The sequence below is a fragment of the Mastomys coucha genome, unplaced genomic scaffold (assembly GCF_008632895.1).
Source record: "Mastomys coucha isolate ucsf_1 unplaced genomic scaffold, UCSF_Mcou_1 pScaffold6, whole genome shotgun sequence".
Lineage (NCBI taxonomy): Eukaryota > Metazoa > Chordata > Mammalia > Rodentia > Muridae > Mastomys > Mastomys coucha.
In genome coordinates, this window is record NW_022196912.1 from 57063298 (window position 1) to 57089525 (window position 26228).

At 38.7% G+C, this 26228-nt stretch overlaps 2 protein-coding genes across 3 annotated transcripts in view; one reads left to right on the plus strand and one right to left on the minus strand.

Annotated features, from left to right (window-relative positions):
• The window catches only part of Lrrn3 (leucine rich repeat neuronal 3), a 31661-nt gene extending 14520 nt beyond the window's left edge, over nt 1–17141 (minus strand). Inside the window, exon 1 of the mRNA XM_031357239.1 lies at nt 16630–17141. The gene's annotated coding sequence lies outside the window, so the exon portion shown is untranslated. The remainder of the gene's footprint in view (nt 1–16629) is intronic.
• The window catches only part of Immp2l (inner mitochondrial membrane peptidase subunit 2), an 884186-nt gene that overhangs the window by 421245 nt on the left and 436713 nt on the right, over nt 1–26228 (plus strand). The gene's annotated exons all lie outside the window — the stretch shown is intronic.

Genomic DNA, 26228 nt, shown 5'->3' on the forward strand with positions numbered 1-26228 from the left:
AAAAAACAATCTATAAAACCTCCAACATTGCCTCTCTTGTGTAAGGTCTTCAGTAAGTATTCTGTAGAAACGAAAGGAAATAACACGTATTGGATATTTTTCTCAATGAAAGTGTGGTCGTCAATTGATTTTATGTTACATGTGTGGTAATAGCATAGTGATGGAGACATAAGGCATGCAGATTCTTAAACTGTGGCCTCTGTAGTTTGACAACACAGGGAAGCATGTAAATTGGGACATAATATGCTCTTAATGTCTTAAAGTGCTTAAATATTTTTACGAAATAATGGAAAGTGCTATAGCAACACCAAAGTAATAACAACTACACAGATAATTGAGTGTAAGTGATGAGGGCTCTCTAGAAGGCTGGCCTGACGTGGCTCTAGGCCAGACCTCGCTTACTCCAGCCGATGGTGATCAAATGGAAAATAATCGTTGCACTGACAACCTGGGAAGCTGCATCTTTAGTGAAGCGTGGCTTAGAGAGGAATTGCCAGAAAGTGACACTTTAAACAATGAACTTCAGAGAAGAACACCCCGTGAATGAAATGTACATATACTTTGTTAAGGAAAAAAAATATATGCAAGTTCAAATGCTATGTCCTGTGAGTAGGACTATGCAAATATGGTTGGTGTTCAATCAGCTGACACTGCACATAGGACGCCAGTAAAGTGTGCTTCAGAGTGTGTGCTGTGTGTCCTAGGTGCAGCAATACTATCAACAGAGTTGAAATTATTGTGATGAATCAGAGCTTTGTAACGGGCAGCTGAGTGTTTCAAATAAATCTTTGGGAGTTCATTATTGTCCAATAAAATTATTGCTCACTGGATCTGAAATAACAAATCTGTGGCCTTGACATTTAATCAGAGCGTGAAAACACGTTTATTGAATCTCCTATTTAAGATTATTGCTGTAGCATCACCCCAGTGAAAGCATGTAGATTTTCAAAATTCCGTTTGGACACTAAAATGTAAAATGCTTGTTATCCATGCATGGAGTCTTTTATTCATTGCTTTCTGTTTAGTTGCCTCTTCTCAAATATGCTTAGTTTGAACATATTGTGTACACACACACACACACACACACACACACACACACACACACAGCTACCCAGTTTTTTTAAGAGATAAAGAAGCAAGAAGATTGAAATGACAATATTCTTCTGAATGATCATTTAAATGTAAACTATTTATAATAAAGTGTTGAAAGGGAGTTTGTACCTGTTCCAGAGCTGATTTATAGCATAAAGCAGTTTCACATAGTTGTATAGTTTGAATGATTAGAATCAACTAAAGTGTCTCTTCAAACTCTGTCTTATTAAGATTGGTAGAAAGGGGAGGGAAGGAGAAAAGGAAAAAAGGAAGAAGGAAAAAAGTCCTGGCTTCTAGTAACCCTTCTTTTCACATTCTAGTGAGAAAAATTCCAAGTATTGTCTATTCATGAGCATCTGCAAATCACATTTCAGCTTAACTGTCTCTTCTCTGATTTAATAGAAACTTTGATTGTTTTCTAGGATTTACATCCAGAGTAATTGTTTTTGCATTTTAATATAGAAGGAGTAGATTGAATAAATGCATAACATATTAGAAGTGCTATTAAGCAAACGATTCTGTGTGGTACTATTGAATGGATGTTTTCTCTTACTCTTCTGAGCAAAACACCAATTTCTCCAATTATTTTTAAATTGATTGTTCTTTATTGTTGCCCAAGGAAAAGTGGGGGGAGATCCATTTATGTGTTGAATTTACTTCTTTTGTCTGAAACAATGGCCCAGCCCACAACCATCACCACACAATCCAGGTGTCCATCTCGGCAGGCCTGTACCTGCAATTTACAGCTACACCCAGCATGTGAATTATTTTTCGCACCCACTTTAATTCCTGTTATTATAGTGTTATTTATAAGGTCCAGGTGTCTTGTAGCAGATGTATTTTCCTCATCTTTGCCCTGTTGCATCTGTAACTGAAAATATGATCTCCCCAGCACTCCTGCTAGGGAGTCATTGACAAACCCCCAGTAGCAGTGATGGTGGGGAGGTGGGGAGAGAAGACACATCTGTGCTTGTCAGACTAGCATCTGAAGAGGTCAGAAAAAGTTGTCATAACTGTCAGTGGGTTGGAAGAATAGGGCCACATGTAGGAGTGGAGGCCTGCAATCCCAGCTCTTGGGAGTCAAGTGGAGAGGATCTTCTTGGGGTTTTATAACAAGATCTTGTGTCCAACAGACAGATGGACAAGAAAATATAAAATAAAACAAACAAAAGCAAGTAGGAAAACTAATACAGAGGCTTGAATTGTTTTAGATACTTTGCCTTCTGGTTCGGGGGTTCTGTGTAAGAAGTGAGTTACAAGTGAGTATTCTAATTTACCTAGCATAAAGCTTGCCTTGCTGTGTGCTGACATGGGTGTGACATGTCGTAAGGTCCTGTATGGCTTGCTTATGAAAAAAAAAAGAGTAATTATGAAGTCAAGAATGTGTCTCAGAATACTAACGGTATCTTACTCGTGTTTCTGACCTAGAAAAATAAACTCATTTTGCTGGTACATTAAGAATTGAGCCATAGACTCTTATTGGGAGTGGTGTACGTGGATTCAATAAGTATATTGTGGGAATTAATATAGCTCTCAGAGCAGTGTTGATAAAAGTAGGGATTCTATAGGCAGCATCTCTATCATGTTCCAGTCATACCGGCAAGTAGCATTTTGATAATAGATTTTTTTTTCTTTTCCTCTTTCCAATAAGCATGTGTTACAGATAATATAAATGAAGAAGACAAAGGCAGTCCAATTTTTAAAGCTTAAAAAAAAATAGGCCTCCTGTCAGGGGATTTGTTTCCTTAGGGTGGGAGGAATAATACAAAGCATGTTGTATTTGTTTCTTAAAAGGTACTCCAAGAGACATTTCCCAACAGCGAGCTAAATAGCATGTGGCAGTTGCCACAGCAACCCATTTTTGTGATTTGCAGAATAAGCAAGCGAACTTGATGCAAATTGTCAGTCAATGAATGAATTGTGTTCTCATGGAAGCTGTAACATATGCAGGCTCATTTGGTCAATTTGTGTGCATTTGTGGTACCTCATTCTCACGCACTTTCAATATGCTGTCATGTATCAATATTTCATTCTTCCGCGGTATAATTTCTGACTTTCACATATGATGTTAACTGGAATAACTAGATGTCAGATAAGCAGGAAGGCTGTTATTGCCAAAGAAAGGTTATTTGACATCTGTTTATAATTTTTCAACATATTGGCATATCAATTCTTAAGTTTATGAGGAAGATTCAACTTCAAGTTCTTTTAAGTGAGTATTTTATAATCTACATGTATAGAAACATATTATTTTTCTCTCAGTGAGACCTATGCTGTAGAAGTGGGCTTAGCTCTGGTCTGGAAATTCTTAAAATGTCATAGGTTCTCCTTTGCTCTGTGCAGTCTAGCAGGTGGGCCCATATATTGCATTGGGCTCTGTATTCAACTTCTCCTTCTCCCTTTCTCCTTTCCTTTTACATGTATAAGGCTCTCTCGTTCTCTCCCTCTCTCTCTCTCTCTCTCTGTGTGTGTGTGTGTGTGTGTGTGTGTGTGTGTGTGTGTGTCTGTCTCTCTCATTTGTCTTCTTATTCATTGAAATGTCTGAGAAGTTATGACCTTCACATTTTGAATCAATTTTGTTCATGCTCTAGTGGAATGAGAACCTGGTTATTTCTACACATATTTAAAGCTAGAATAAATGAGACACAGTTTACTAGGAATCCACAAATGTCTTGTTTCTATGTTCTCCTAGTAAGTGCCCTACTAATCATCCCTTCTAACAGCCTTGCATTTCCTTTTATTTCAAAGTCTATCTTTTGGACTTTCTCCTAAAACCAGAAACAGGACAGACTAAGTAATGGAGTACCTGGGAGACTTTTCTATTATCCAGCATGATTTCTCATGGCTGTTGTCAATTGTACTCAGTAATTTCATTTATCCTCTCCCATCATTTCTTATAATTGATATGGTGATAGCATAAACACACTACACAGAAAAATATAAACCTGAATCAAGCAGCAGAAGTGAGGACATTGCCTACCAAAAACATCAAAATAAGATGATAAATGGTCAACCTCTATGATAATATTGACTTATGGATTACAGAGCTATGGCGATGGGAACAGGACATAAAGGCAACTGAAGAAATAAAATTATGTTACTATTGTCTTGTCTCCAGCTGAGGTTTTATAATTTACTTCTGAAAACAAAGACCAAACAAACTGCTCAAATCCATGTGACTAGGAAGGAGGTGATTCCTGGATAGAGGGTCTTCTCTCTAGCAAAAGATTGCATGGATGTAAATCTGACCCCAGGGATAGGTACGCGTCTGAGCATGATGTTGCTTTTTCCTCAAACATGTCTTCAATGGATGGGCATTGCTTCTCTGTACCCCACTTTGTTCTGAATTCACCCCTAAAATTTCTTAAATAGTAAATGCAATCTTCTTTTTTTTTTTCTCCTTTGCTTTCCTGGGCTCTCAGGATAGTATTCAGTAGAACTAGTCTAGTAGTTTGGCAATCAAACACAGACTCTGATTTTTCTGCCATTACATGTGACTTTCTCCTTAACTATTAAAGGATGAGTAATAATTGTACTTGTATTATATAAATACTGCAAAAGTTAAATATATAAAGTCTCAATACAAATTCATCTTAAAGCACAAAGTCATCATGAATGCCAATCACTATCAAAATAACATTTCTTTCATGATATTGCTAACTCCACTGAGATCCATTATATCTTACATTTGGCTTAGTGGTAGAGATGTAACAAATGACAGCACAAAGAGAGAGCTACTTGGATGACATTTGCCTCTGATTGTCAGAAAAGTTTGCAGAATTTACTTGCCTGGTAGACTTTTTTCCTTATTATTTCTGTGTAAATAACTATTATAGTCTGATGATTTACAGTTATTTCTGTGTCAATACCTATTACAGTCTGGTACAGTCTGGTGTAGTACTATTGTCTGTTAAAAGACAATAGTAATTGGATACTAGTCACAGCTCAGCATGGCAAGATTGTATAACTCTTAATGGTGTGCAGATGTTTTAAAAGTATCCAGTATTTAGATACATTTGAAAGTATGAATGTGTTTATGCATGCTTATTAGTACAGGAGTAGGGATATAAAATTCAGTTATCAATGATAAATATCCAAGAATTTGTTTCAGGGCTTTTTGAGATGTTGGATATGGGCAGGTAGAATTTCTTGGGCTGGAGAAAAGAAAGTCTTCTAGAAATTGTTAATATTGATGTGAATGTTGCTCATTTTTTAGTATTTCCAAGAAGTGTCAATGAGAGTACAAATGGGGGAGGAATGAAACCAATCCCTGTGAAGTTCCAGTGACGAACATACCCTGGGTGGCATAGATCATTCTGGCATCAGCAATTTTGAAAATATTGTATCCAGAGTCTTAGGTACTAATGTCCCCACCTGTGCTTTCTTTTGAGAAAAAAAGTACAGGATGGTTTTGACTAATGTTTGAAAACTGCAATGATACTGATCATTGCCAACATTGTCGTTATAGCGTATGAGCTTTGAAGCCTGGACTGGGTATAGCAATGGCATGTCAGGCTTTGGATCTGAGCAGGAATGTCCAACAGGAATAGAAATCTTCTTAGTGCCACACAAAGAGATCATTTTATTCTGGGTTTTCTTTATAGAAATGTGAAATCCCTCCTGTTTCTGTGGTTGCTTTATTTATGTGTAAACTTTCATAAAGTAATTTCTCACTTTTGTCTCCTTTTCCTGGCTTAAAAATGAAAACTTCTGGAAGTCTGAGGCAAATGCCACTTAAATAGCTTTTCCCCCTGCATTTCTGACACCATATCTCCACTCCTAGAATTATGTTGGGATACAAATTCAGAACCCCAAACTTGGGATGTTAGTAAGCTCCATGCATGTAATGTCAGTAATGTGTTGCCATCAATAAAATGCCAGTCTAAAGAGGCAGCATAAAAAGTTACTCTGCTGTTGGTAAGCATCTGCCAGACTCCAGCAGGTGAGAGTGCACTGGGAAGGGGTAGTTCATGGAGATGTCCTACAGAGTTTCTCTGGAGGGCTCAATGAAGAGAGAATATAATCTAGACTTTGTGAAATTTCATCCTCACACCTGGTGAAAGGATGAAATAGGCAAGGGTTTTTAGAATCACCTGGTTTTTTTTTGAAGGGGGGGGTTCCAGTTGTTCCTTTAAATAATAGGGTCACTTTGAGCAAGTAGCTTAATGTCTGTCAAGTCTTTCCCAGTTTGTGGATTTTGTTGTATGAATGCTGGCTCTGTATTTAATAACTTTTGAATTTAAATCTCCAGACAGTGTAGAATTCGTTCTTTGGTTTGGTGGCACTTTGGTAGCGCTCAGTGGAATTGCAGTTGGACTGTGATAGAATATATGAAATTGGGGATACACAAAACCACAGGCAAAGGACATCTAGCTCCCGGTAGACCTCATTTGAGAACCAAGAAAGATGAGTGGCTTATCCTCTTAGACCAGGAAAAACAGAGCTAGACCACATTAGCCAAGGTCTTGTCTTATTACAAGCTGACTAAATTCACTTGCTAGGATGTATCAATCAGATCTCTTATAATGAAACCTATAATTCATTTAGTCACATCCGTTTATCAATCTATATTTTTGGGACAAATATAGCCTGGTACACCTATTATATGCATATTCTGTATAAATTTAAGCAATTTTCATATATTAAAAAATCTTTACTTGGCAGACAATAGAACAGCAAAGGCTGGTAATTAGCTATTTAATACTTAAGACTTTGGTTTTTTTGCAGAAATTCACTACAGCTTCTGGAGTCCTACTTTCAAAGTTTGTGAAATTCTACATTTTAATAAAGTTATCAAAGGAGTTTGATACAGGTCATCATGGATAAAAATGTTCAAGTCTATTTGTTGTGATACATGAGCTGCTTATTATCAATACGAGTGTATTCAGGCTTGTTTACCAAAATGAAATACCATTTTTCAATTAATGACAAGAAGTGTCTCATGTGAGAATATCTCTGCCTTCAGTGATACATAGAAATCACTACCCTGTATGAACACAGGCAGCATGTTGTTATATATTTAGGTATAATGGTATGTAATCGAAAGCCTTGTGCTTAAGTGAAGTTTACAGCTGCCTTCATTAGTGCCTCTAGTACAGTGTGGGAAAAGAATTGGCATTGGTCCAGGAGAAGAGTTCCTGTTCTAGATCCGGGAATTTATGGAACATATAAACTTAGAACTGCTCCTCGTCTCTTCCATATATTCAAAGTATAGAAAAATAATACAAAATTGGCACTACTTTCCAAACTGAGTCATAGCTTAGGAGTAAAATGATAAGTTAGGAAAGGCTCTCTTATGCAATTTGTAAGATATTTATGGTCAAGAAAACTTTACTTATTTTAAACCCAACTTCTGTTGTCTAAAATGTGATCAAAATCTTAGTTCATAAGTCACTCTGCAATTCATCCATGATTCTCTTACTGTATATTACACTTGTCTGATTATATACATTAATAAATATATTTCAGTGGAAATTTTTAATCAGTTGACCAATGCTGTGTTGGTTATTCATGAAATAAGAATGTGCTCTCAAGTTGTACCATGTGGCAAATGATAAAGATTGACTAAACATCGTATAAGATCTTTGTATATGAACTGAGGACTGTGGGCTATTGTTGGGAATGTCTGTGAAAGGGCTTCCCAAAGAAGAAACTTTAAGCTCTTCCTAGAACTGTCATTGGCATGGAGCATAGCATTCTTCTTCCTACTGTGGATTTTGCCATCAAAATAAAAGGTGGAAATCAGGCCCTTTGCCACTGAATAAATTTGGAAAGTTGTTTATCCGCGTGGCGTTTCAGCTCCCTCATGGAGAGATGAGATGTATACAGAGCTTAACCAGAGTTCAGGACATGCTGTAGTGAATCAGTGCTAACAAGCCTCTCTCTTCCTCCATTTCCTTCTTTATTCATTGTTATAAGTAAATACAAGAAGTAGCAGGACATATGCTATTAAAAGTTTTTAATTCAAAATTGTGCATGTTGAGCAAGCAAGATGACTTGGGGTCGGAGTAAAGAAGCTTGGTACCAAGCCTGAAAGCCATGTGCTGAGAAGGAGAGAACTGATTTCAACAGGCTTGTCCCTGACTTCCCTATGTGTGCAGCACACTCACATGCACACCCAGACACAAAGAAAAGGACAAATAAGTATAACAACTTAAATATATACATGTCCTTTACATACTTTTAGTTGGGTGATAATGTTACATTGTTATTGCTTTGGAATTGAACATTTTAGATACTTGAATTTATTTTTTTCATTTGTCTAACTAGTTATGATTTAAAATATATTTCCATGTTCTTATGCCATTGTATAGTCACTGGAGGAAGCCTGAGTTGAAAAAAAAAATTATGAGGATCAGTTTTCTTCCTTCTACCAAGTGGGTTTTAGGGATGGAAATCTGGTTGTCATGCTTGGTGACAAGTGTTTTTCCTTTCTCTACACCCTCTGCTTGGAAACATTTTTACATTAATTTCTCATTTAGCTTTTGTGTGTAGGACATAGAAGTTGGAGGCTTCCCCTGCTAGACTTTCGTGGGGACATAGTGAGAAACTCAGAAGCTTTACAAAGAGCCAGTGTAGATGTTTTCTGATGAAGTTTTAGGTTTGGCCTAGAGTTCACTTTGAAAACCAAATGACAGCTCCCATCAATTAACTCTATAGAGCTGGGAAGTTATTGATACTGGACAGGATCAATGAGCTTCATTGAAAATTGATGTTCCTGCTTCAGGGGTGTTATTCAGACATTTTCCATTTTCTTGATTAACAAAAAATGCATGAGGACTGAGTGTCAACAGAGCTGAGATCCTTTGTGGGATTGTTATCAATCTATATTGAAATTGGAGGCATGCATCATTTTTCTTCGTGCCATTATTATGCTATGTGACCTCAGGTGATGAAACATGTTGAATTCTACTTATAAAATATAGAGGGAGATATCTTACGAGCTGAAGTTCGCTTGTCCTTTGTAAACTGAAGTATAAAGCTCAGTGCAGGCAATCTGATGCATATCAACAGTTAACTATAGATAAGTAAAACAGTGCTCAGTGGGAAAGAGAAGAACACTTGAACGAGTGCAGCAAAGATCTTCCTTGCCTGAGTGTGCTTTGGGAAGATGAATGGTGGAGTTTGCTGAGCACCCTGAGTTGAGGAGGGCGAGTCAGACTAGCTGCATCCTTGGGAGGCAGGGTTGACCTGTATGACACAAAGGCATGTCTTGTAGAAACACACTTACTTACGCTTCTTTTCCTGTTCTATCTTTAATTGCTATATTGCATTTCTCTCTTGGGCCTTGCTTTACCCATTTATAACATAGAGTTCATAACAGTACTTCATGCGGCTGTTGTGAGAACTAAGTAAGGTCTTGTCCAGTGTTTGTGACACAATGGATAATATTGATAAAGGAGAATTGCTAATATCACTGCCATTGCCTGAATGAATAGAGTATGTTCTAAGACAGGTAATGTGGTTTGAACTTACTTGTTTTTCTGGTCACATAATTTATGCCATAATATTTATTTTAATTCTTCATTTCTTTGACCATTTTGTTCAGTAACAGCATAGTGTAAATGAAAAATGGGACTCTGAAAGGAATGTGGAATTTTTTTGCTCCTTAAAAACAAAGTAACTGATTAAGGAAATGGTATTTTGGCAACAGGCTTACTGATGTATAAAGAGGTGGCTAAGCATCACCTGTGACACTCTTTGAGCAGCTGTAGTGTGTGTAAAAAAATGAGTGCATAATAAACTGCAGTCAGAGGAACAAATATAAATGATATATTTGGGAAGTGAATGCACTCAGGTATTCACACAGCAAATTGACTTGTTGGATGAATACAATCTAAGTTCATATCTTATAATGACATTTTATATATGTCTTCATGCAAAACAAAAAACAAAAAAACAAAAAAAAAACCAAAAAAACAAAATACAAAAGCCAACCCACTACAGCCAGAATTCTCCAGGTCTGTGTGTGCTTTGAATATCTTTCTGTTCCATGTAGGATGCTCACATGGTATTCTCTTTCCTTCCTACTGCCCTTTCTCCTTAGTGATGGATCATTATAAGATGGGCCCTCTTCTTACTCTGTATGTTTGCTCTCAGTGCCTTAGGCACCTGCAGTGTAAGGCCATCACCCCCTTGCCCTTCACAAGAATTAAAAAGCCATCTTCCTAGCTGTATATGGAAGTGATTTCCAGCAACCACTGAAATTTCAGCAAAGGTCAGTGTGCTCCCCTGCATCCTGCAGGTGTTGAATACTCCGCAGAACATATTTAGTACTCGGTGTTTCTGAGACTGACTTTTGATAAAAATAGAACGAAGCAGAGCCCGTGAGCACTGTTAGAAAGCTCTGATAGGCTGGGATTCTTAGGCATGTGAATGTAGTAAAAGGAGAATGAGTATTCTTAAGGTATAAGGACAAATATGAACTATATGCTCACAATACGTGCCTGGTTTCAATACCTGTTTTAAATATTTTATTTTCTCAACCAGAGTAAACTTAGAAATTTGTTGATAGTGTAATTTAAATACCTCAATTTTCATCATGAGACTGTATTGTATGACAGAAAAAATATTTTAGGGCATAAGTCTACTAAAATAGTTTGGCTTTCTTTATTAATTTTACAGTTTTAGAAAAAATGTGTAGACCTAAACCCATCTTTTTGTATTATAGTAAATGAAGCTACTTATATATTTTCTATAGTCAAAACGTCCAGCATTTTCATTATTGAAAACTGCTGTGAATCTGGGGCTCTCTGAGCTCTTGCCTAGCTCTGGCTCACTTGTGAGCAAAGTCCTAGGAGCATGTCTGTGCCTGGTCCTGGATTCCTTGCTTTGTGCAAGCAGAAACATTACCACTTCCCTTCCTGGTTCCACGGGGGCATTGGTCCTAATGGTTTAGCCTCTGAAAAAAGAGAACTGAGTGCTGACACAAAGCTTTTCACTGCCTTAGTGGGCCTGTGTGGTATCCACAGGCGAACGCTCCTGAAGACTGAACCTCCCTGAAGGGAGCTGCTCTGAGCAGCAGTACAACTTGACAGCACACACATGGTCCTTTTGGCTTTGTTGTTGTTGTTTGGTGGTGGATGGTTGGTTTGGTTCTTTTGCCTTTTTTCAGTTTTGGATAATATCATTCATTTAAAAACAATATTGCTTTTAAAAGTTCAAAACAATATCACTTAGGCTTTCAGACTAAGAAATGTTTTGTCAACTAAGTTTGTTGGCATTTTAACTTAACTTCACCATTCTGCAAATTTAGCAGTTTATATCCTTAAGTGGTAACTGTACTTCTGTGTTGTTGTGTGTCAATTCCTCCTGACAGTTGACTAAGGAGGAAGGACATACCCAAGCAGTAGCATCTCTGTTTACCTTCACTGGTGTTCACGCTGGTGGATCTCCTAGAGAGCCGAGAATTTGCATCTTAAATTTTGGTAACCCAGAGAAGACCCTGAGTAACATACTACCCATTAATGCAGTTTTTGAGACCCCTGCCATTTATCAAACATCAGACAGACAATCGGAAGAGGAGGAAGAAGGCCTTAGAGGATTTCTTTCTAAAGGTTGATACATTTTTTTCCTAAAGGTTGATACATTACATAGTACAGGCATGTCATGTGCTTTGATAAAATCCTCCTGATTATCTCAGTCTCATCCACCCCCTTCCATATGGAAAAATGTCTTTTTTTTTTTTTTGAAGGGACATGACCCTTAATAGACTGTCAAAGCCCCACTGGAAGACCCCATACCCAGGCATACGTCAGTCTAGGTGGTTGTTTTCCCTATTTAACATAGACAGGGCACTTGTAAACTGTAATTTCAATTAAGAAATGTAGTATTTAGTTTGCAGAAATCAATGGAGATCTATCTCAATGCCATGTGGAAGACATGAGACCATGAAGGCTCAGGTCCAGAGAGGGAGTTAGCAAAAAAGAAAGGCGGCTTCCTGAGTTTCAGACTTGGCAATGAGCATTGTTCCACCACCACCTGGCCACCTGCTCACCCCAAACCTTGGCTCCGCCCATGTCAACACTGTCTCTTCCCTAACAAGACCTCACTTAGGAAAATTAGCATGCCTGGCCTTCCAGGTTGGTGAGAGGGGCAACTGTGAAAAGATGGTTTGTGAGTGATAAAGCTTTAAACAAATATCCACCATCACTGTGTTGCTTTGCATTTTCAATATCCTTCTTGATTTCCCCAAAGTTTCCAGGTCTGTTAATTACTATTATGTTAATTAAACATTAGAGAACGTTTTAGAAACAGAGATAAATTTTACAAAAGGAAAAATAAACTTTGCTGTATAAGTAGAGAAATGGCATTGCTTATAAGGGCCATCACTCCTAAAATAAAGCAAGCAAACAAACAAAAAAAACAAAAAACAAAACAAAAAATCCAGTAGTTAAGAATTGGGAAGAGGCAGTAGATTGTTTTCTTCTGGTATCTACAGGCATGGGGCGTGAGAAAGGATAGTGAGTGAAGAGAAGGCACTGTTATGTGTCTTGAGATATTTGAGACCTAAATAATGTGGCTTCTTAGGGAAATATACAGCTTCCATTAACAACTGCATCTCTAGACCAAGGGTAGCTGTGTTCTTCCTAAGATTTTGAATAGTTGGGCAAGACTCTACATTGTATGACTCACCTTAGATATATAAATGGGAACTGGGGGTTTGAAATGTCTCTGCGTTGTGCACTTGAAATAATCACTGTTATTGGATGGTGACTTCTGTTTCTATAATACTTTATTATCTTGATGAACACCTTTTAAATGGTGCATAGTCTGCATCTTTCTATGAATCAGGGGAAGCCAATTTTGAATAATGGAATGAACATACAAAGGGTTTCTTCCCTAGAACTCTCTAGTAAATAGCTGAGCAAATTTAAGATCTAATGACATTTTATTTCGCTATACTAATAAAAATGTTAAACTCTCTGGGCCTCTTCACATATCAAATGAACATATTGGAGGAACTGCTTTTTGTTGTATATTCAGTTAGTCTGTGAAGATGCCATGTTTTATTCTCCCATGCTGAGGCTATATAATTGTATAAAATATTTAATGGTCTCTTTAGAAACAATGGGCCTTCTTTATGGTCTAAAGATGAATGAACATGATAGCAAACAGGTGTGTACAAACTTCACATTTATTGACATGTACTAAGTGACCGGGTAGATAGATACTGTACTTCACTCAGCTTTGAGATGACTGTGGTTTTTCCTCACTAATCTCACACTGATTGACTTCCAAAGAGTATCTTTGGAGATTCTGTACTCCTTCTGTCAGCTAAAAGGAAGCATTTTTATTTATTCTCCACATTATTTTTCTCATCCACTGGTCACATCTACTTTTTCACGCTGGAACTTTATTTCCTTTTACATCGTGACCAGAGGATTAGATGTTACCATGTTCCCCATCCTAGACACACCTTACATGAGGGGTGGGATTCTATGCTGTCCTGTGGACAGATGGTACCCAGTGACGTTTTCCTAAGTGTTCCTTGTATAGGCAGTATGACAGCTTCATGTTGACAATGTAGATACATTTTATAGATGTGTTTAATGTTTATTGCTATTCGTTTTCATATATCAAAGAAGCAACTCATTAATAGCTCAGCACTCAAAACTAAAGCCATATCGACCAGATTCAGTGGGCCACAAACATTGTTTCTCAAGATAGGTTAGAACCACTTTTTTTATTCAGTTATTTTTGGGGCCACAGTTACGTAGGTTTGAAGTAGAGGCACACTTTTGACAATGCTTGTATCTTCCTTTTAATGAACTTCAGATCCACCAGCTTAGCACTCACATTTCACTTAAAACATCCCTTTGGTTACAAACCTTTCTGATCTACTACTTTAGCTTGCAGTGGGCACTAATATTATGTTCAACAGTAATTTTACACCAGAGAGAAGGAAACATAAATTTAGGGAAAATTGCAACTTCAAACCTATTTGGGGGGACGGAAGCAGGAAGTGTGAAAAACAGGAACAAAGAATCAGTAAGTACATTAGTGTTTCATAAATTGATTACCTTTTCATCATCCCTAAAGTGCTGCCCTAGAAAGCAGGTGATACAGTTTATTAAACCATTAACAGCAGCCACAACTGCAGCCATCAAAGAAAAATTCCACCTACTCACCAGCATTCTAACTTAGCACTTTGCCTATGACAAGCAGCACCCTGGAAAGATGGCCCTTTGCTGTTGCCACAAAGCTATCATTTCCAATCCTGTTTCATAACTGCTGAGAGCATGGGTAGTCACATCTCCTGGACATGCCTGTGTGTCCATCACCCAGCATGGGTGGGTTACCATGTCACCAAACTCACTGGTACATCCGGACACCACCCAGGGCCTGGAATGCCAATATTTTTCAGATCCCAGTGGGTACTGCTGATCTGTACAAGAACATCTCTAAGGTTGAAGAGGGAACCTGCTCTTCTCAGCTGTTATTGGTTTAAAATCAGGCTGGGTAAGATTTAAGGATATATGTGTTTGTGTTTGGTATGAAAACTTTCCCAGGAAAGGGTCTGGGCAAAAGCTGCCATCCACACTGCAGTGCTACATTACAGGCGTTGGAGATGAGGAGCCGAGTTTCTACTGCCGGCCCTCCCTCTCACTCGGGAAGTTAGGTGCTACCTCAAAATAATGGATCCAATCTGTGTCAACTGCAGCACTTCTAATGAATAGGAGAAAAGCAAATGCAACAGCTTTCCTCCCCATAATAAATCATGGTGTTTTTTTTGTATAGATTGCATGTGGCATTGGAGGCAGTGTGAGCCAGGCTGCCAATATTGCTAGCTAATGCTTCAGCTCCTTTCATTTTTCACTCCGAGCAGGAACCCTTTCCTGAAACTTGTTCCTTTCACAGAGGGAAAATCGAAGGCAGCGGCAGAGTGTCAGACTGCTTTATTGTCGTCGTTTACAGAGGTCGCTGGAATTAATTGACTCCTTACATTACATATTGTAAACCGACTCATTTTTTGACACATTGATGGGAAGGTGGCAGAATCTAAGTGGGTGCTTATTGTCTTTCTGTTCTGGCATCTGTTATAGACTAGGAAACCAGTAAGTCAGAAAGCACAGTTTGGGAAAAGAATAGCACCTACTTTCAAAGCAGACTCTGGTAACTGTGAGTTGAACTAAGAAAAGAGAGGAGAGAGCTCCAGCAGATGAAATATAAACACTGGGTTTGTTTTAATGTCTCCACAGGACCCATTAGCAGGGGCAGTGAAGATTTCCACAGCCATCCTCAATTGGTGGTGTCGCTTTGAAAGCATACTCTAAGTATCTGGCTTCCTCTTACAAGATTGGAAGTAAAAATCGGTCCACAGAGTATTCCATGAATCATCACTCCATGGGTGCTCTGAGTTGACTGACAGTAATTCTGTCTCAAAGGCGTTGCTTCTGGAGCTGAAGATGAGGAACTCAGGGCACAAGTAATATTTGTCGTACCAGGGCACACTGTTTCCCTGAGAAGTATTTTAAATTTGTACTTATTTTTCTATTTGTCACACTGGTCTCCTTTCCGCTAAACTAGGAAGATTCTCACTCATGGTCATAGCCTGCTTTCACTAAGATTAGAGGCACAGAAACAAGGACATATTGTTAAAAATGAATAAATTAGAGCCGAGTTAAGCCACCCGGCTCAGGAAGAGCAAAGGGAATATGACGGTCTGTTTGAGCAAACAGCCTTCATAAATAGGAGATGTACTTTGAAGCCATCCTACTGCGATGCTGTTAATTAGCAAAGGCGATTAGAACTCTTCTGGTTCACAGGATCCTTTTCCTTAGCATGGTAGCTTCTGGGACTGCATTAGCAATCAGGTGCTTGCAGTGTCCCTTCAGAGCAGTGAGGGGATGGGATGTTATTAAAGGGAAGTCATTTACCACAATCGGTAAGATGTAGCCTGGCAGAAATTCAATAACTGTTTGTGATATGCTCATTCTGCAACTCCGCCTGGTGCCCTTCACTCCTGACACACAACAGCATCCACCTTAATCTCCATCCCCTGGGGCAGGGGCTTGGGGGGGGAACAACGCCTCATTGGCTTCAGAACAGAGAAACATGAGTGATCTGCTTTTTATTACAAGAACTGTGGGGGGGAGGACCCCGATTTTTCCATCTCCCTCTTACCCATTTCTCTGCTTCTCCTCGCCTCTCTCTCTCTCTCTCTCTCTCTCTCTCTCTCTCTCTCTCTCTCTCTCTCTCTTTCTCCTTCTGTTTTCTTTTCTCTCCCTCAGTCCCCTTCTCCTCTCTCTCCCTCCTCTCTCTCCTCCCCCAGCACTGCTTTTTCTCTCCCACTCACATCCTCTGATGGGCATTCAAGCTAGTAAAATGCCTGCTTGAGAATCCCACGAACACAGCTAGGCACACACAGAGCCAGCGGGGTTTGCATGTTCACTCAAAAGTGAAATGCAAAGAAAAATGCCCTTAGAATTCAGACAAGGGGAAAACATCAAAGGAGAATTGATGTGTAAAAACTCAGGCACCAACAAAAGCACAAAATAGGGAACATTTAAAAAGATAGGTATATTTTAAACTTACCTTGCATTAGCAGATGCAGGGATAGCCCTCCTCCGGTGCCCCTGCTTGCTCAGTTCCTTGGTTGAGATAATCACATGGCCGTCTTCTTGCCCCAGTATAAATAGGTGCATATGTATGTGTAATAAAGTCTACACAATTATATACTATAGATATGCACACATGCAAGCAATGGTATCTCTCTCTTTCTCTCTTTTTCTAAAATATAAAGGAAGGCAGGAGCCTGCAGCTAGGATTCCTTCTTTTGACTGGAACTCTCTCCGGCAGCAGCAGGCTGAGACTCTTGATCCAGTGAAGAGAGATCCTGCTAGCTGGCTTTATTTCTCCTCGTTTCCATGGTGGTTAGTGGTGCATCGTTCACCAGATCAGTTGTCACACTGACATGGTGCTGCCTGCTCAGCGGTCATTAATAACTGAACACCCTCCACTCCCCAGAGAGGAGCCAATCGCTTCAGACTGCCAAGATGTAGCACTCGCAGCTGCTCCAGCCTGGTTGGCTGAAGCAGCCTGTCTGTCCTATGACAGCGCTGCTTAGGGTACAAATAAATGAAACAGGCTTGCATATTTTTCCTTGGAATCATTTTCTTTCCTTCCCCCCCCCCACCCCTTTTGGAGCAATGTGCAGTGCTTTTCAACAAGTTTTCCCATTCGGGGTGTTATCAATCATTTGGAGAAACATTGGGATGGGGGTGGGGGGGTTGTTTTCTTGTTTTTGTTTTTTGTTGTTGTTTTGTTTTTCTTTTCCTCTGAGAACAGACAGGAAACACTTATGAACAAGGATTTCCTGAATATTAAAAAGGCTTGGTAGCGACTCTGACTCCCTGTCTGCGAAGTTCGGCAGTGGCTTTACATTTAGGGAGAGCAGCCTGCAGCTCTCCTTTCCGATGTGTGATTCCCTACAGATCCTACTTCCATCAGCCTGTGTGCATGCGGTTAACAGTCTCTCTCTCTCTCTCTCTTTCTCTCTCCCTCCTTCCCTCTCTTCCTTCCTTTTTTTCTTGCTGGTGCTTTGTGTATGTGTGATTTTTTTTATTTGTTTGCTTGTTTGTTTAGGTTTTACAATGACATTTCCTATCTGCACTGAGCATATTTTAAAATTACAACAAATATTTGCTTTTCCAATACTCACAACAATGGTATCTAAGGGAGAAGCATTTACAAAATAAACTTTTTCAATTATAACTACTACTCTATACAAAGTATAATAAATCTGATACCACACATTGGATACATGTTGTGTGTGCCATTACTTGTACCTGTATCCATATGTACATGTATGTGTGTGTGATTGTGTATGTGTTTCGGATGTATGATTTATTGTGCAGGGATGCTTTTCTCTACAATAGACTTAAATTATCTCTTTTTGTACTTAAGGCTATCAACTCCGAATGGCTACTTAACTAGGAAAATGTTTCAATAGGAATTATATGTAAAACATTTTGAATATTTAGACTAGAAACCATGCCAGCATGGTTATGTGCTCAGCTCCAGAGCAACCATGACAAGTAGAAGAATGTAAGGGCATGTTTTACAAACCGTATACTGCAGAGACCTCCTGAGAGGAGTGGAACATGGGATCAATTTTCAACAGGTCCAAAGCTGCCTTATGTGAGCCTCCCCTTGCTTTGATAGACTGCCCTCTAGTGGAGGAAAAGGAAATGGCATTTATTAGATTTACTGGGGGAGGGGGGATAACAACAAAAAGCAAAAGCATTAGCACCTAATTGTTTTTAAGGTGTTTATTGAACGTCATGACCATATGCCTGGAAGCTTAACTTCACTAACATCGTCTTTTGACCACCAAACACTTTCCTGTTGTAGTGTCCTTTACAAAAACAAACAAGAACTATGAATGCTTTAGTTACTTGTTGTATTGATTAATTTGTTGATGGAGTCAGGGCCTTTACCTTCTGCCTAGGCGATTTAAACCCTGGCATCATAGGTGTTCCTCAGAATATTGTTATTTTAATATATAATTGATAACTCTAATCTTTTCGATAAGCATGGATGCTAAACAAAAGTGGCCAAATGGCACCCACTTGTGGGTGTTCTCTTACCAGACCCTTACAGGTGCTTGAAGGTCCACTCAGAGGTACAGGAGGGAGGGTGAGTCTTGGGCTGTTACATTGGAGTGCGTCTCATAGAATTTAAATAGCCTAATTTTACTTTCTTCACTTAAAACATACTGAATTTTTCTACTCATTTTGAATATTTTTAGAGTACATACATAGAGAATTGTGCTATAATTGTAGCACCTATTTGAAAAAATTCGTTTTATATTATACTGATTCCTTAAGCACTTTATTTTGATTGTTGTTAACTATATATCAAGAAATTCAGTAATCTGTTTATTATAATGTGTTGATTACAATATGCTCTCATAATGAAGATAAGTCGTGAGGCTCAAACATGTTAAAAACAACTTTTAAAAATAAAACTAATAGGGGGCTATTAAAGATGGCTCAACTGGTTAAGAGCACTGACTGCTCTTCCAGAAGGCCTGAGTTCAATTCCCAGCACCCACTTGGAAGCTCACAACTGTCTGTAATGACAGGAAATTAAAAAAAAAAAACCATTAAAAATCATTTGGTGGCTTTGGTGGCTGGAGTTATTAATTGGAGACATCTTTGCAGCTAGTCCACCTTAAGGTTTGTTTATCTGCCTGTGTACTTTCCTTTGAGAGAAGTCGCCGGGACAGTGAGCAGCCTGTAGGGTCAGGGCCAAGCGGTTGGCACTGAGTCTTTACCTGCTCACTGATCTGTGACCTGGGCATTGTGTGAAGCATCATCTCTGTGAAGTGTCATCCATGGAGGGCAGCTTAAGCAGCATCTTGGCATATCATTTTCCTCTTAGGATTCTTCTGAGGATTAAATATCTGATGCCTACAGGGAGCCTCAGCAGTTCCATAAGCTGTAGTTAAAGACTGAAGTCTGGACTTGGTCTTTGTCATTCTTAGCACGGTGCCATGGCCGGGCATGTGTGATGCTCTTCTCACTAGTGCTCTCCTCCCCATTCTCCGTCAGCACCGTCATTATTGTGCTGCACATTCTCCCTGGCTTGGAGTGCCCTTTCCTCTCTGTATTCTATTCCCTCACTTTTTTGTCTGTCGACTCCTGAGTAGGTTACTTGAGCCGTGATTCACTGGTAGCTAAGACCTCTTCTTGACACACAGACATCCTTTATTTCTTAAACAACTTAGCACTTCTCTTCTCACTTATTTCTATAAATTTGCCTTTTTTCCATTGTAGTTTGTAATAGTCTAAGAAAGGTGGGTATATGCCTTATTATGTCTTGAATCTCCCTCCATTAGATAGTAAAATCAGGAAAACAGTTGTTGAATGCTAGTGTAGTCTGGGTTTGTTGTACAAATTTAAACCTTACATCTGCAGAACAGATATTTTTATCCTCATTAGACAATCCAAAAACATGGGCAAAAGGTCTTTATTTGTCCAGTGTCTCCAAACTATTAAATGAAGGGGCCAAAATTTAAACTAATTTCTGTCTGCTTACACAACCAGTGTTCTTTACACTGCACAGGGCACTCAATATTCATTTGTAAAATGAATGAATGCTTGATTGATAGCTTTGTCAACCAATTCAATATAGTCAGCAGCAGGGGAAGCTAATAATAAATTACTATTTTAAAAATGGAATGAATTTTATACATTAGACAGTGGATGGTTTTGTATTGTTGTATTCTTCAATGTTGGTGACAGAGTTTTTTGACTGTCAGGATTTGAGAAATAAACCTAAAAGAGATGTAGGTGCCTAGACAGAAGTATGCACTCATACATTCAGAGAGCTACATATGCTGATGATAGCAGACTGACTCATTCTTAAGAAAGTTTCCAGTGATTTGGTCCATTGTAGACTAACTCTGAAAGGTAAGTTCTCTGGAAACATGGCTTAACATGGAACATTTATCAGGTGTTTCAGTGTTGATCTAAATCATGTTGAATCAGTTTTCTTTTCCTTCTCTAAGGAGTTTTAGCTTTTTGAATTACAGGTAAAATCTGAGATTTTTTTTTCTCCTCATGTGATAATTTCTGATCTGTTATAAACAAAAGAAAAGAACAACAGCAAAAACCAGAGGCAGACAACACAGGAGAGCATCCAGCGGGCACAAGCTTAGAAACATACGACAGACAGACCAGAGACAGAAAGGAAACAGACCAAAAAAATGAGGTCTTTACTTAGCTGTTATTTCCAATGACGTTTTCACTTCATATGAAGAAAAGAAGTGCATTTATATCACTCAGGTAGGTTTACAACCCAAACCAGGGAAGTTGTGATGCATCAGGCAGGCAAACTCTTTCTTCTTGCTTCGTTCTCCAGTCCTGTCCTTTATCTTTCCGCTTTTGTTTTCGTTTAGGTTTAGAAGTTTTTATTTTTTTTCTTCTGTATCAGTCTGTCTTAGTTCTTTTCCTGCAGAAGACTGACCTTTTCACTAGCTGCGTTTAAAATACTACCATAACAAAGCACCTAGCTGCTGTCGCATGGAGGGCCGAAAGTGCGCACCTTCTTTTACGTGATAGGATCCCGAGTTATAAACTATGATTAAGTAGAGCAGGTAGTTGTGCACCTTGGCACATGACCAAATGTTAGCTTCTCTGGAGAGCAAAACAGGAGATTTTCTGGAACCCAGGAGTTTTTGCCCAGCCTGTGTAATATGCTAGGACCTTTGCCTTGAAATAAACTAAACTGAAATGAAAGAAAGGTAATGTGATAATATTGGCCCATAGTATGTAAGTTTTGCAGAAATAATTGAAAAATAGTAATACTAAAAAGCTAAAAATGTAATCAATGGAAGAAATAGGGGGTAAAAATGTAATCAATGGAATAAATAGGTGGCATTTCTTTTTCTGTATCTTTTAAAAAAAATATATTCAACTGTTATATAGTCAATTATTTTTCTATGTATAAATAATAACTATTATTTAAAAATAATATATAAATTCTTCTCTGGAACTGCTTTGTTTCATATAACATTTACCCTTTTTATCAATATTCAGTTATATCCACATGTAATCAAATCACATTAACAGAAAAACAATAACAACAACAACTTTTTGAACATGTACCTTGGTAAAAGTTTACCTGTTTTTCATGAGCTGTGCCATCTCTTACCTGTTAGAACACTGGATAGCTGGATTAACTAAGTGCTTGTGGTGCAGGAAATGAAGACCTGAGTCCATGTTAAACCAACAACAACCAAAACACATGCTTTTGTAATTCCACTATCGGGGAGGCAGAGGCAGGGGGATTTCTAGGGCTCACTGCCCAGGTATCCTAGCTAACTTGCTGAGTTCTAAGGCAATGCAAAATGCTACCACACTACTGACACTGGAGGTTGATTTTTTTCGGCCTCCACATGTATGTACTTTCCACAACCACATGCCTATTACCCTCACATATGCACACATGATCATACATGTACTTGTACACACACAAATTAGAACACTAGATAGCTAGCTTCAAGCAAGGGCAACTTTGGTTGAGTATACATAGTGTTCCATCGTTGCTCACTAGCATAATCCAGCAGTAGCAGGTGTGATCCATGGCTAATACTGAGCCACCATGCCACCTTGACTGAGTTGTTCTCTTTACTGCTGCCTACTCTTTATTTCTAACATATCCATCTCTCAGAGTGTGCAACTATCTCATTCGGCATCACTTACTGAACTTTGCATTTCTTGGTTTTTAATTTTTTAGTTAGAATTATTCATTTAGTTTGTGTATGATCAATTGGGCTGCATGGATGTATGTTATTCAGAGGGTACTTGGTTATGGATAGATATCAACCATCAAAGGAATGCTGGAAGTAGAACCCAGATCCTCTGGAAGAGTGACAAGAGCTTTGAACCTCTGAGAGATCTATCCGGCCTCACATTTTGCATTCTTAGGTTTTATTTATATAATGAAACCAGTAGTTCTACAAAACAGGTTCATACTAATTTAAGAGGCTCTGATCATCTCACTGAAAGTTAGGATGGGCCGTAGTGGCACACACGTTTAATCCCGGCACTCAGGAGGAGAGGTGGGTGGGTCTCTGAGTTCAAGGCCAGTCTGATCTACAGAGAGAGCTGTAGGACAGCCAGGACTACACAGAGATACCCTGTCTCTGGGGAAAAAGTAGTGTTTATTATGTTTTTAAAAATGTTCTTACTGTTTGTCTTGCTTCAACATGTGTTTCAGGTTATATATGATCTGCTCTCAGACAGTGACCAACTTGAGGGCAAAATATAGATCCCCTGTGCTGTTTATGTTCAACAATACAGTTTATATATTAAAGATTATTAACTACAGTAGTCATTTGCTACAGCTGTTGTGTGATCATTTTCTTCCATTTATGTAAAAGAACATCTAAATCCAGAATCCCTTCAGGACAAATTTTGTCAGCTTGGTGACATTAAGTACATGAGATTATTCACAATAGAGCATCTTATAATGAGAGAGGAGTGTATATTTTCTTGACTTGTCCTTCTTCCTTACTGACCACTTCCTCTTTTCCATCCTTTTGTTTAGGACTTCATACACACAGTTGAGAACTTCTAACTCTATTGAGATCCATGTAATTTCTTAACAATAATTAAAACCTAAAAACCAAGATGATGCTTAAGCTCATATTAATACTAGGCAAAACTTATGAACCAAGGTGACCTGAAATAACCTTTCTCATAGTTAGATTTTTTCATGCAAACTTTGTAGGAATTTTCTTTGCCTTGTTATTATTATTTTTTTTTTGTAAAGGTAGACTAATGAAAACTATTCTCATCCAAGTAAGAGGTCAATGCAGTGATAGCCAGGAAATGCAAGCAAACATTTTTGTGCATAAGACAGGCAGATAGTCATACTGCATCTAGAAATTAAGCAATTGTTGAATTTCCATTAATATTTTATTTTTATGCCATTGTTACTTGAGTTTCACTACATAGAAGAGACAGAAGGTGACTATTATTATTTTGCCACCCAATTCTCTTTCTTACTTGATGGAAAGCCTAGTTCTCCAGGTATATTTCTGTTCATCATTTAGACCCACTCCTTTCACTGGAGGGAATGTGATTTTCAGGAAGAAAGCCACTGACTCTAGGCAGAAATAAGACATCTCTGCTATACTGATTCCATTGATGAACTTAGCCTTGATTCCATCAATTTATCTCCATCTTAAAATTATAATATATTCTCCTAGAACTACAGGTAGGCACCCAATTATTTTCCTATTTTCCATTACTCAGGTAAAAATTTCACCATTCTTCCATCCATTTTCCACATATTTTTTGAATTTATGCCTTAACTCAAGTGTAATCTCTAGGAATGGTTGGTCTTGGAGGAGTCCCTTCATTCTGTCATCTCTTAAGGCTGGTGTTTCTTACACTTGCAAGTACACATGTTGGTAATGACTATTATGTTCTGGCATTTCTTCTGATTTTCCATTGAATAGTCCATATTCTTACTTTTCTCCTTTGCTATTGCTTGACTGATTCCCAGTGGACTAAGACTTGAGTGCTGCCAAACAGAAATTTTTTTGCACTTAAGTAATTGCTATTACACTTTAGAGACTGCAATATTTAAGTTTGAATCACAGCAATTACTAATCTCCTTAAATGAAAGGAAGCCCCCTTTATTTTCTACTCTCCCCTTTTTTCCTTTGGACACCTAACTTCTTAGACATCAGTTTTGTCTTATGGTAGCTGGGACTAATTGAGCTCAGGTGATAAACCTCTGAATTGGGCTTTTAACCATAACTTCCATCCATCTGGGTAATTTAGAGCTCTACCTTTATGCCTACTTTTTTTGGACAGGGCAAATGCTCACAATCTTCTGAAGCCAGTTCTTCATCTGCACCTGCATGTCCTCTGCTCTGTCTTTCCTACTCACCAAAGTCAATCTTCTAAGCTGACTAGGCACTTTGATTCTCCTGGCCTAGTCCTCTGCTCTGCTTGACCACAGAGAACCACCGAGTATTGCTGTGATCTTTGTTCTCTGTTCCTGGGGATGAGGTAGGGTGCTGCGCATTGAGGAAGTCACATGGTGGCACATGTTCTGCCTGCCACAGAGCTTGCCATAATCAGTGCTGCTGGACTCCTGTGTTTTCTTCAGTCATCCTTTGTCCTCTTTTCTTTGATGATTCCCAACTTTACCGGTCTCTTTAGCTCCCTTCTCAGTCATTGACCGTCAGAACTTACATTATTAGAATCAGACCACTGTATATGAATCTCCTAAATTTGACCACCCTGACTCACTAACACACTCATTCAGACTTGTCACTAAATCCTCTTCTTAGTATCAGAGCATGAGTTTCTCATTGTCAGTCTCTGGATCCTTCAAAATCGCCTTGTTTTGTATTGTGAAGAATTTGTAACTGTCAGTTTGGTAGACCACACCACCCTGCAATTTGCATACTTCTATAAAATCCACACAGATGATTATTTTTCACTCACAGTTAAATGATAACAATGCCCACTTAAGTCCTTAATCTCATCCTGTCTTTCCATCTCAACATGCCTTTAATAAGTTTCTCACAAGGTCTGTCATTTGCTATAGTCACACCATCATTGTTAGGTACTATTTAAGGTTTCAGCTTACTCGTTTAAAATCTGGTTTTGCAATAATGAATGGTTCTGAGATTCGTCTCTGGAATAGCATGAGGGTGCCTCTGAACTTGGCTCTTGTTCCCATTCTTACACTCACCTACTTAGGTGAGTGGAGCCTTCCCTTTCCTTTGGCCTTTGCCTACACTTGCCTCCTTTCTTCCTTAGCTGCTGTTATATTACATGTTGTCTTAGACACTGTGACCCTTTCTCCATGTGTCCTATCGCTCTCACATCACTGACACTGCAAACGTTTTCTGTCTGTCTACCCACCTATATCTGTAGCCAACTCTCTGACAAATATCTCTGGTTATGTGACTTCCATGTACCTCGTATTTAAGGTATGTAAAACTGACCTTTTAGCTTTCTTTGAATTGGCTTTTCTTCCTTTGTTTAGCAATTCTCATGTAATATCTCTCCCAAGTTACATAAAGAAGTCCTTGGCCCTACTCTCAAATCCTGCATTTATGCTATTTGTGAATTTTGCTCCCAACTGTTCCTGAATCTTGCATTTCCTCTGCTGGACCATTACCATCCCTTACTCAGGTGCTATGAATGCCCCTGACTTCCCGCCTGCCATCTCATCCACACTCACCTGTCTTTCTGTAGAACACTCAGGCATGCACATTATGTTAGCATGACCATCTCTCACTGTTTTCTCCTTAATCTTCAGTTGATTTCTTCTTCTGGGAAATTCGTTCTCTATTGTGGCAAACTGAGTTTGTTGTGCTTTGCCTCCGGTCCTGTATTACAGACTAATTACCTCAACATACTGCTCAATAAACACTCGATAAACAGGTGCAAAAATTTGAAGTAGAAGTTTGATGGAGAAGAAGGGAATTATTCCTAAGCATAGCAAAATTAGTCTTTAAGCCCTTAATTGTAAAATGTTGATGAACATACACATGAGCATGGGTAGGCTTTGATACTTATGCAAGACAGCTATAATACATGGGCTGCTGGGCTGAAGGGTCCTACTGTAAAAAGCTGAAGAGGTGAAAAAATGCCATG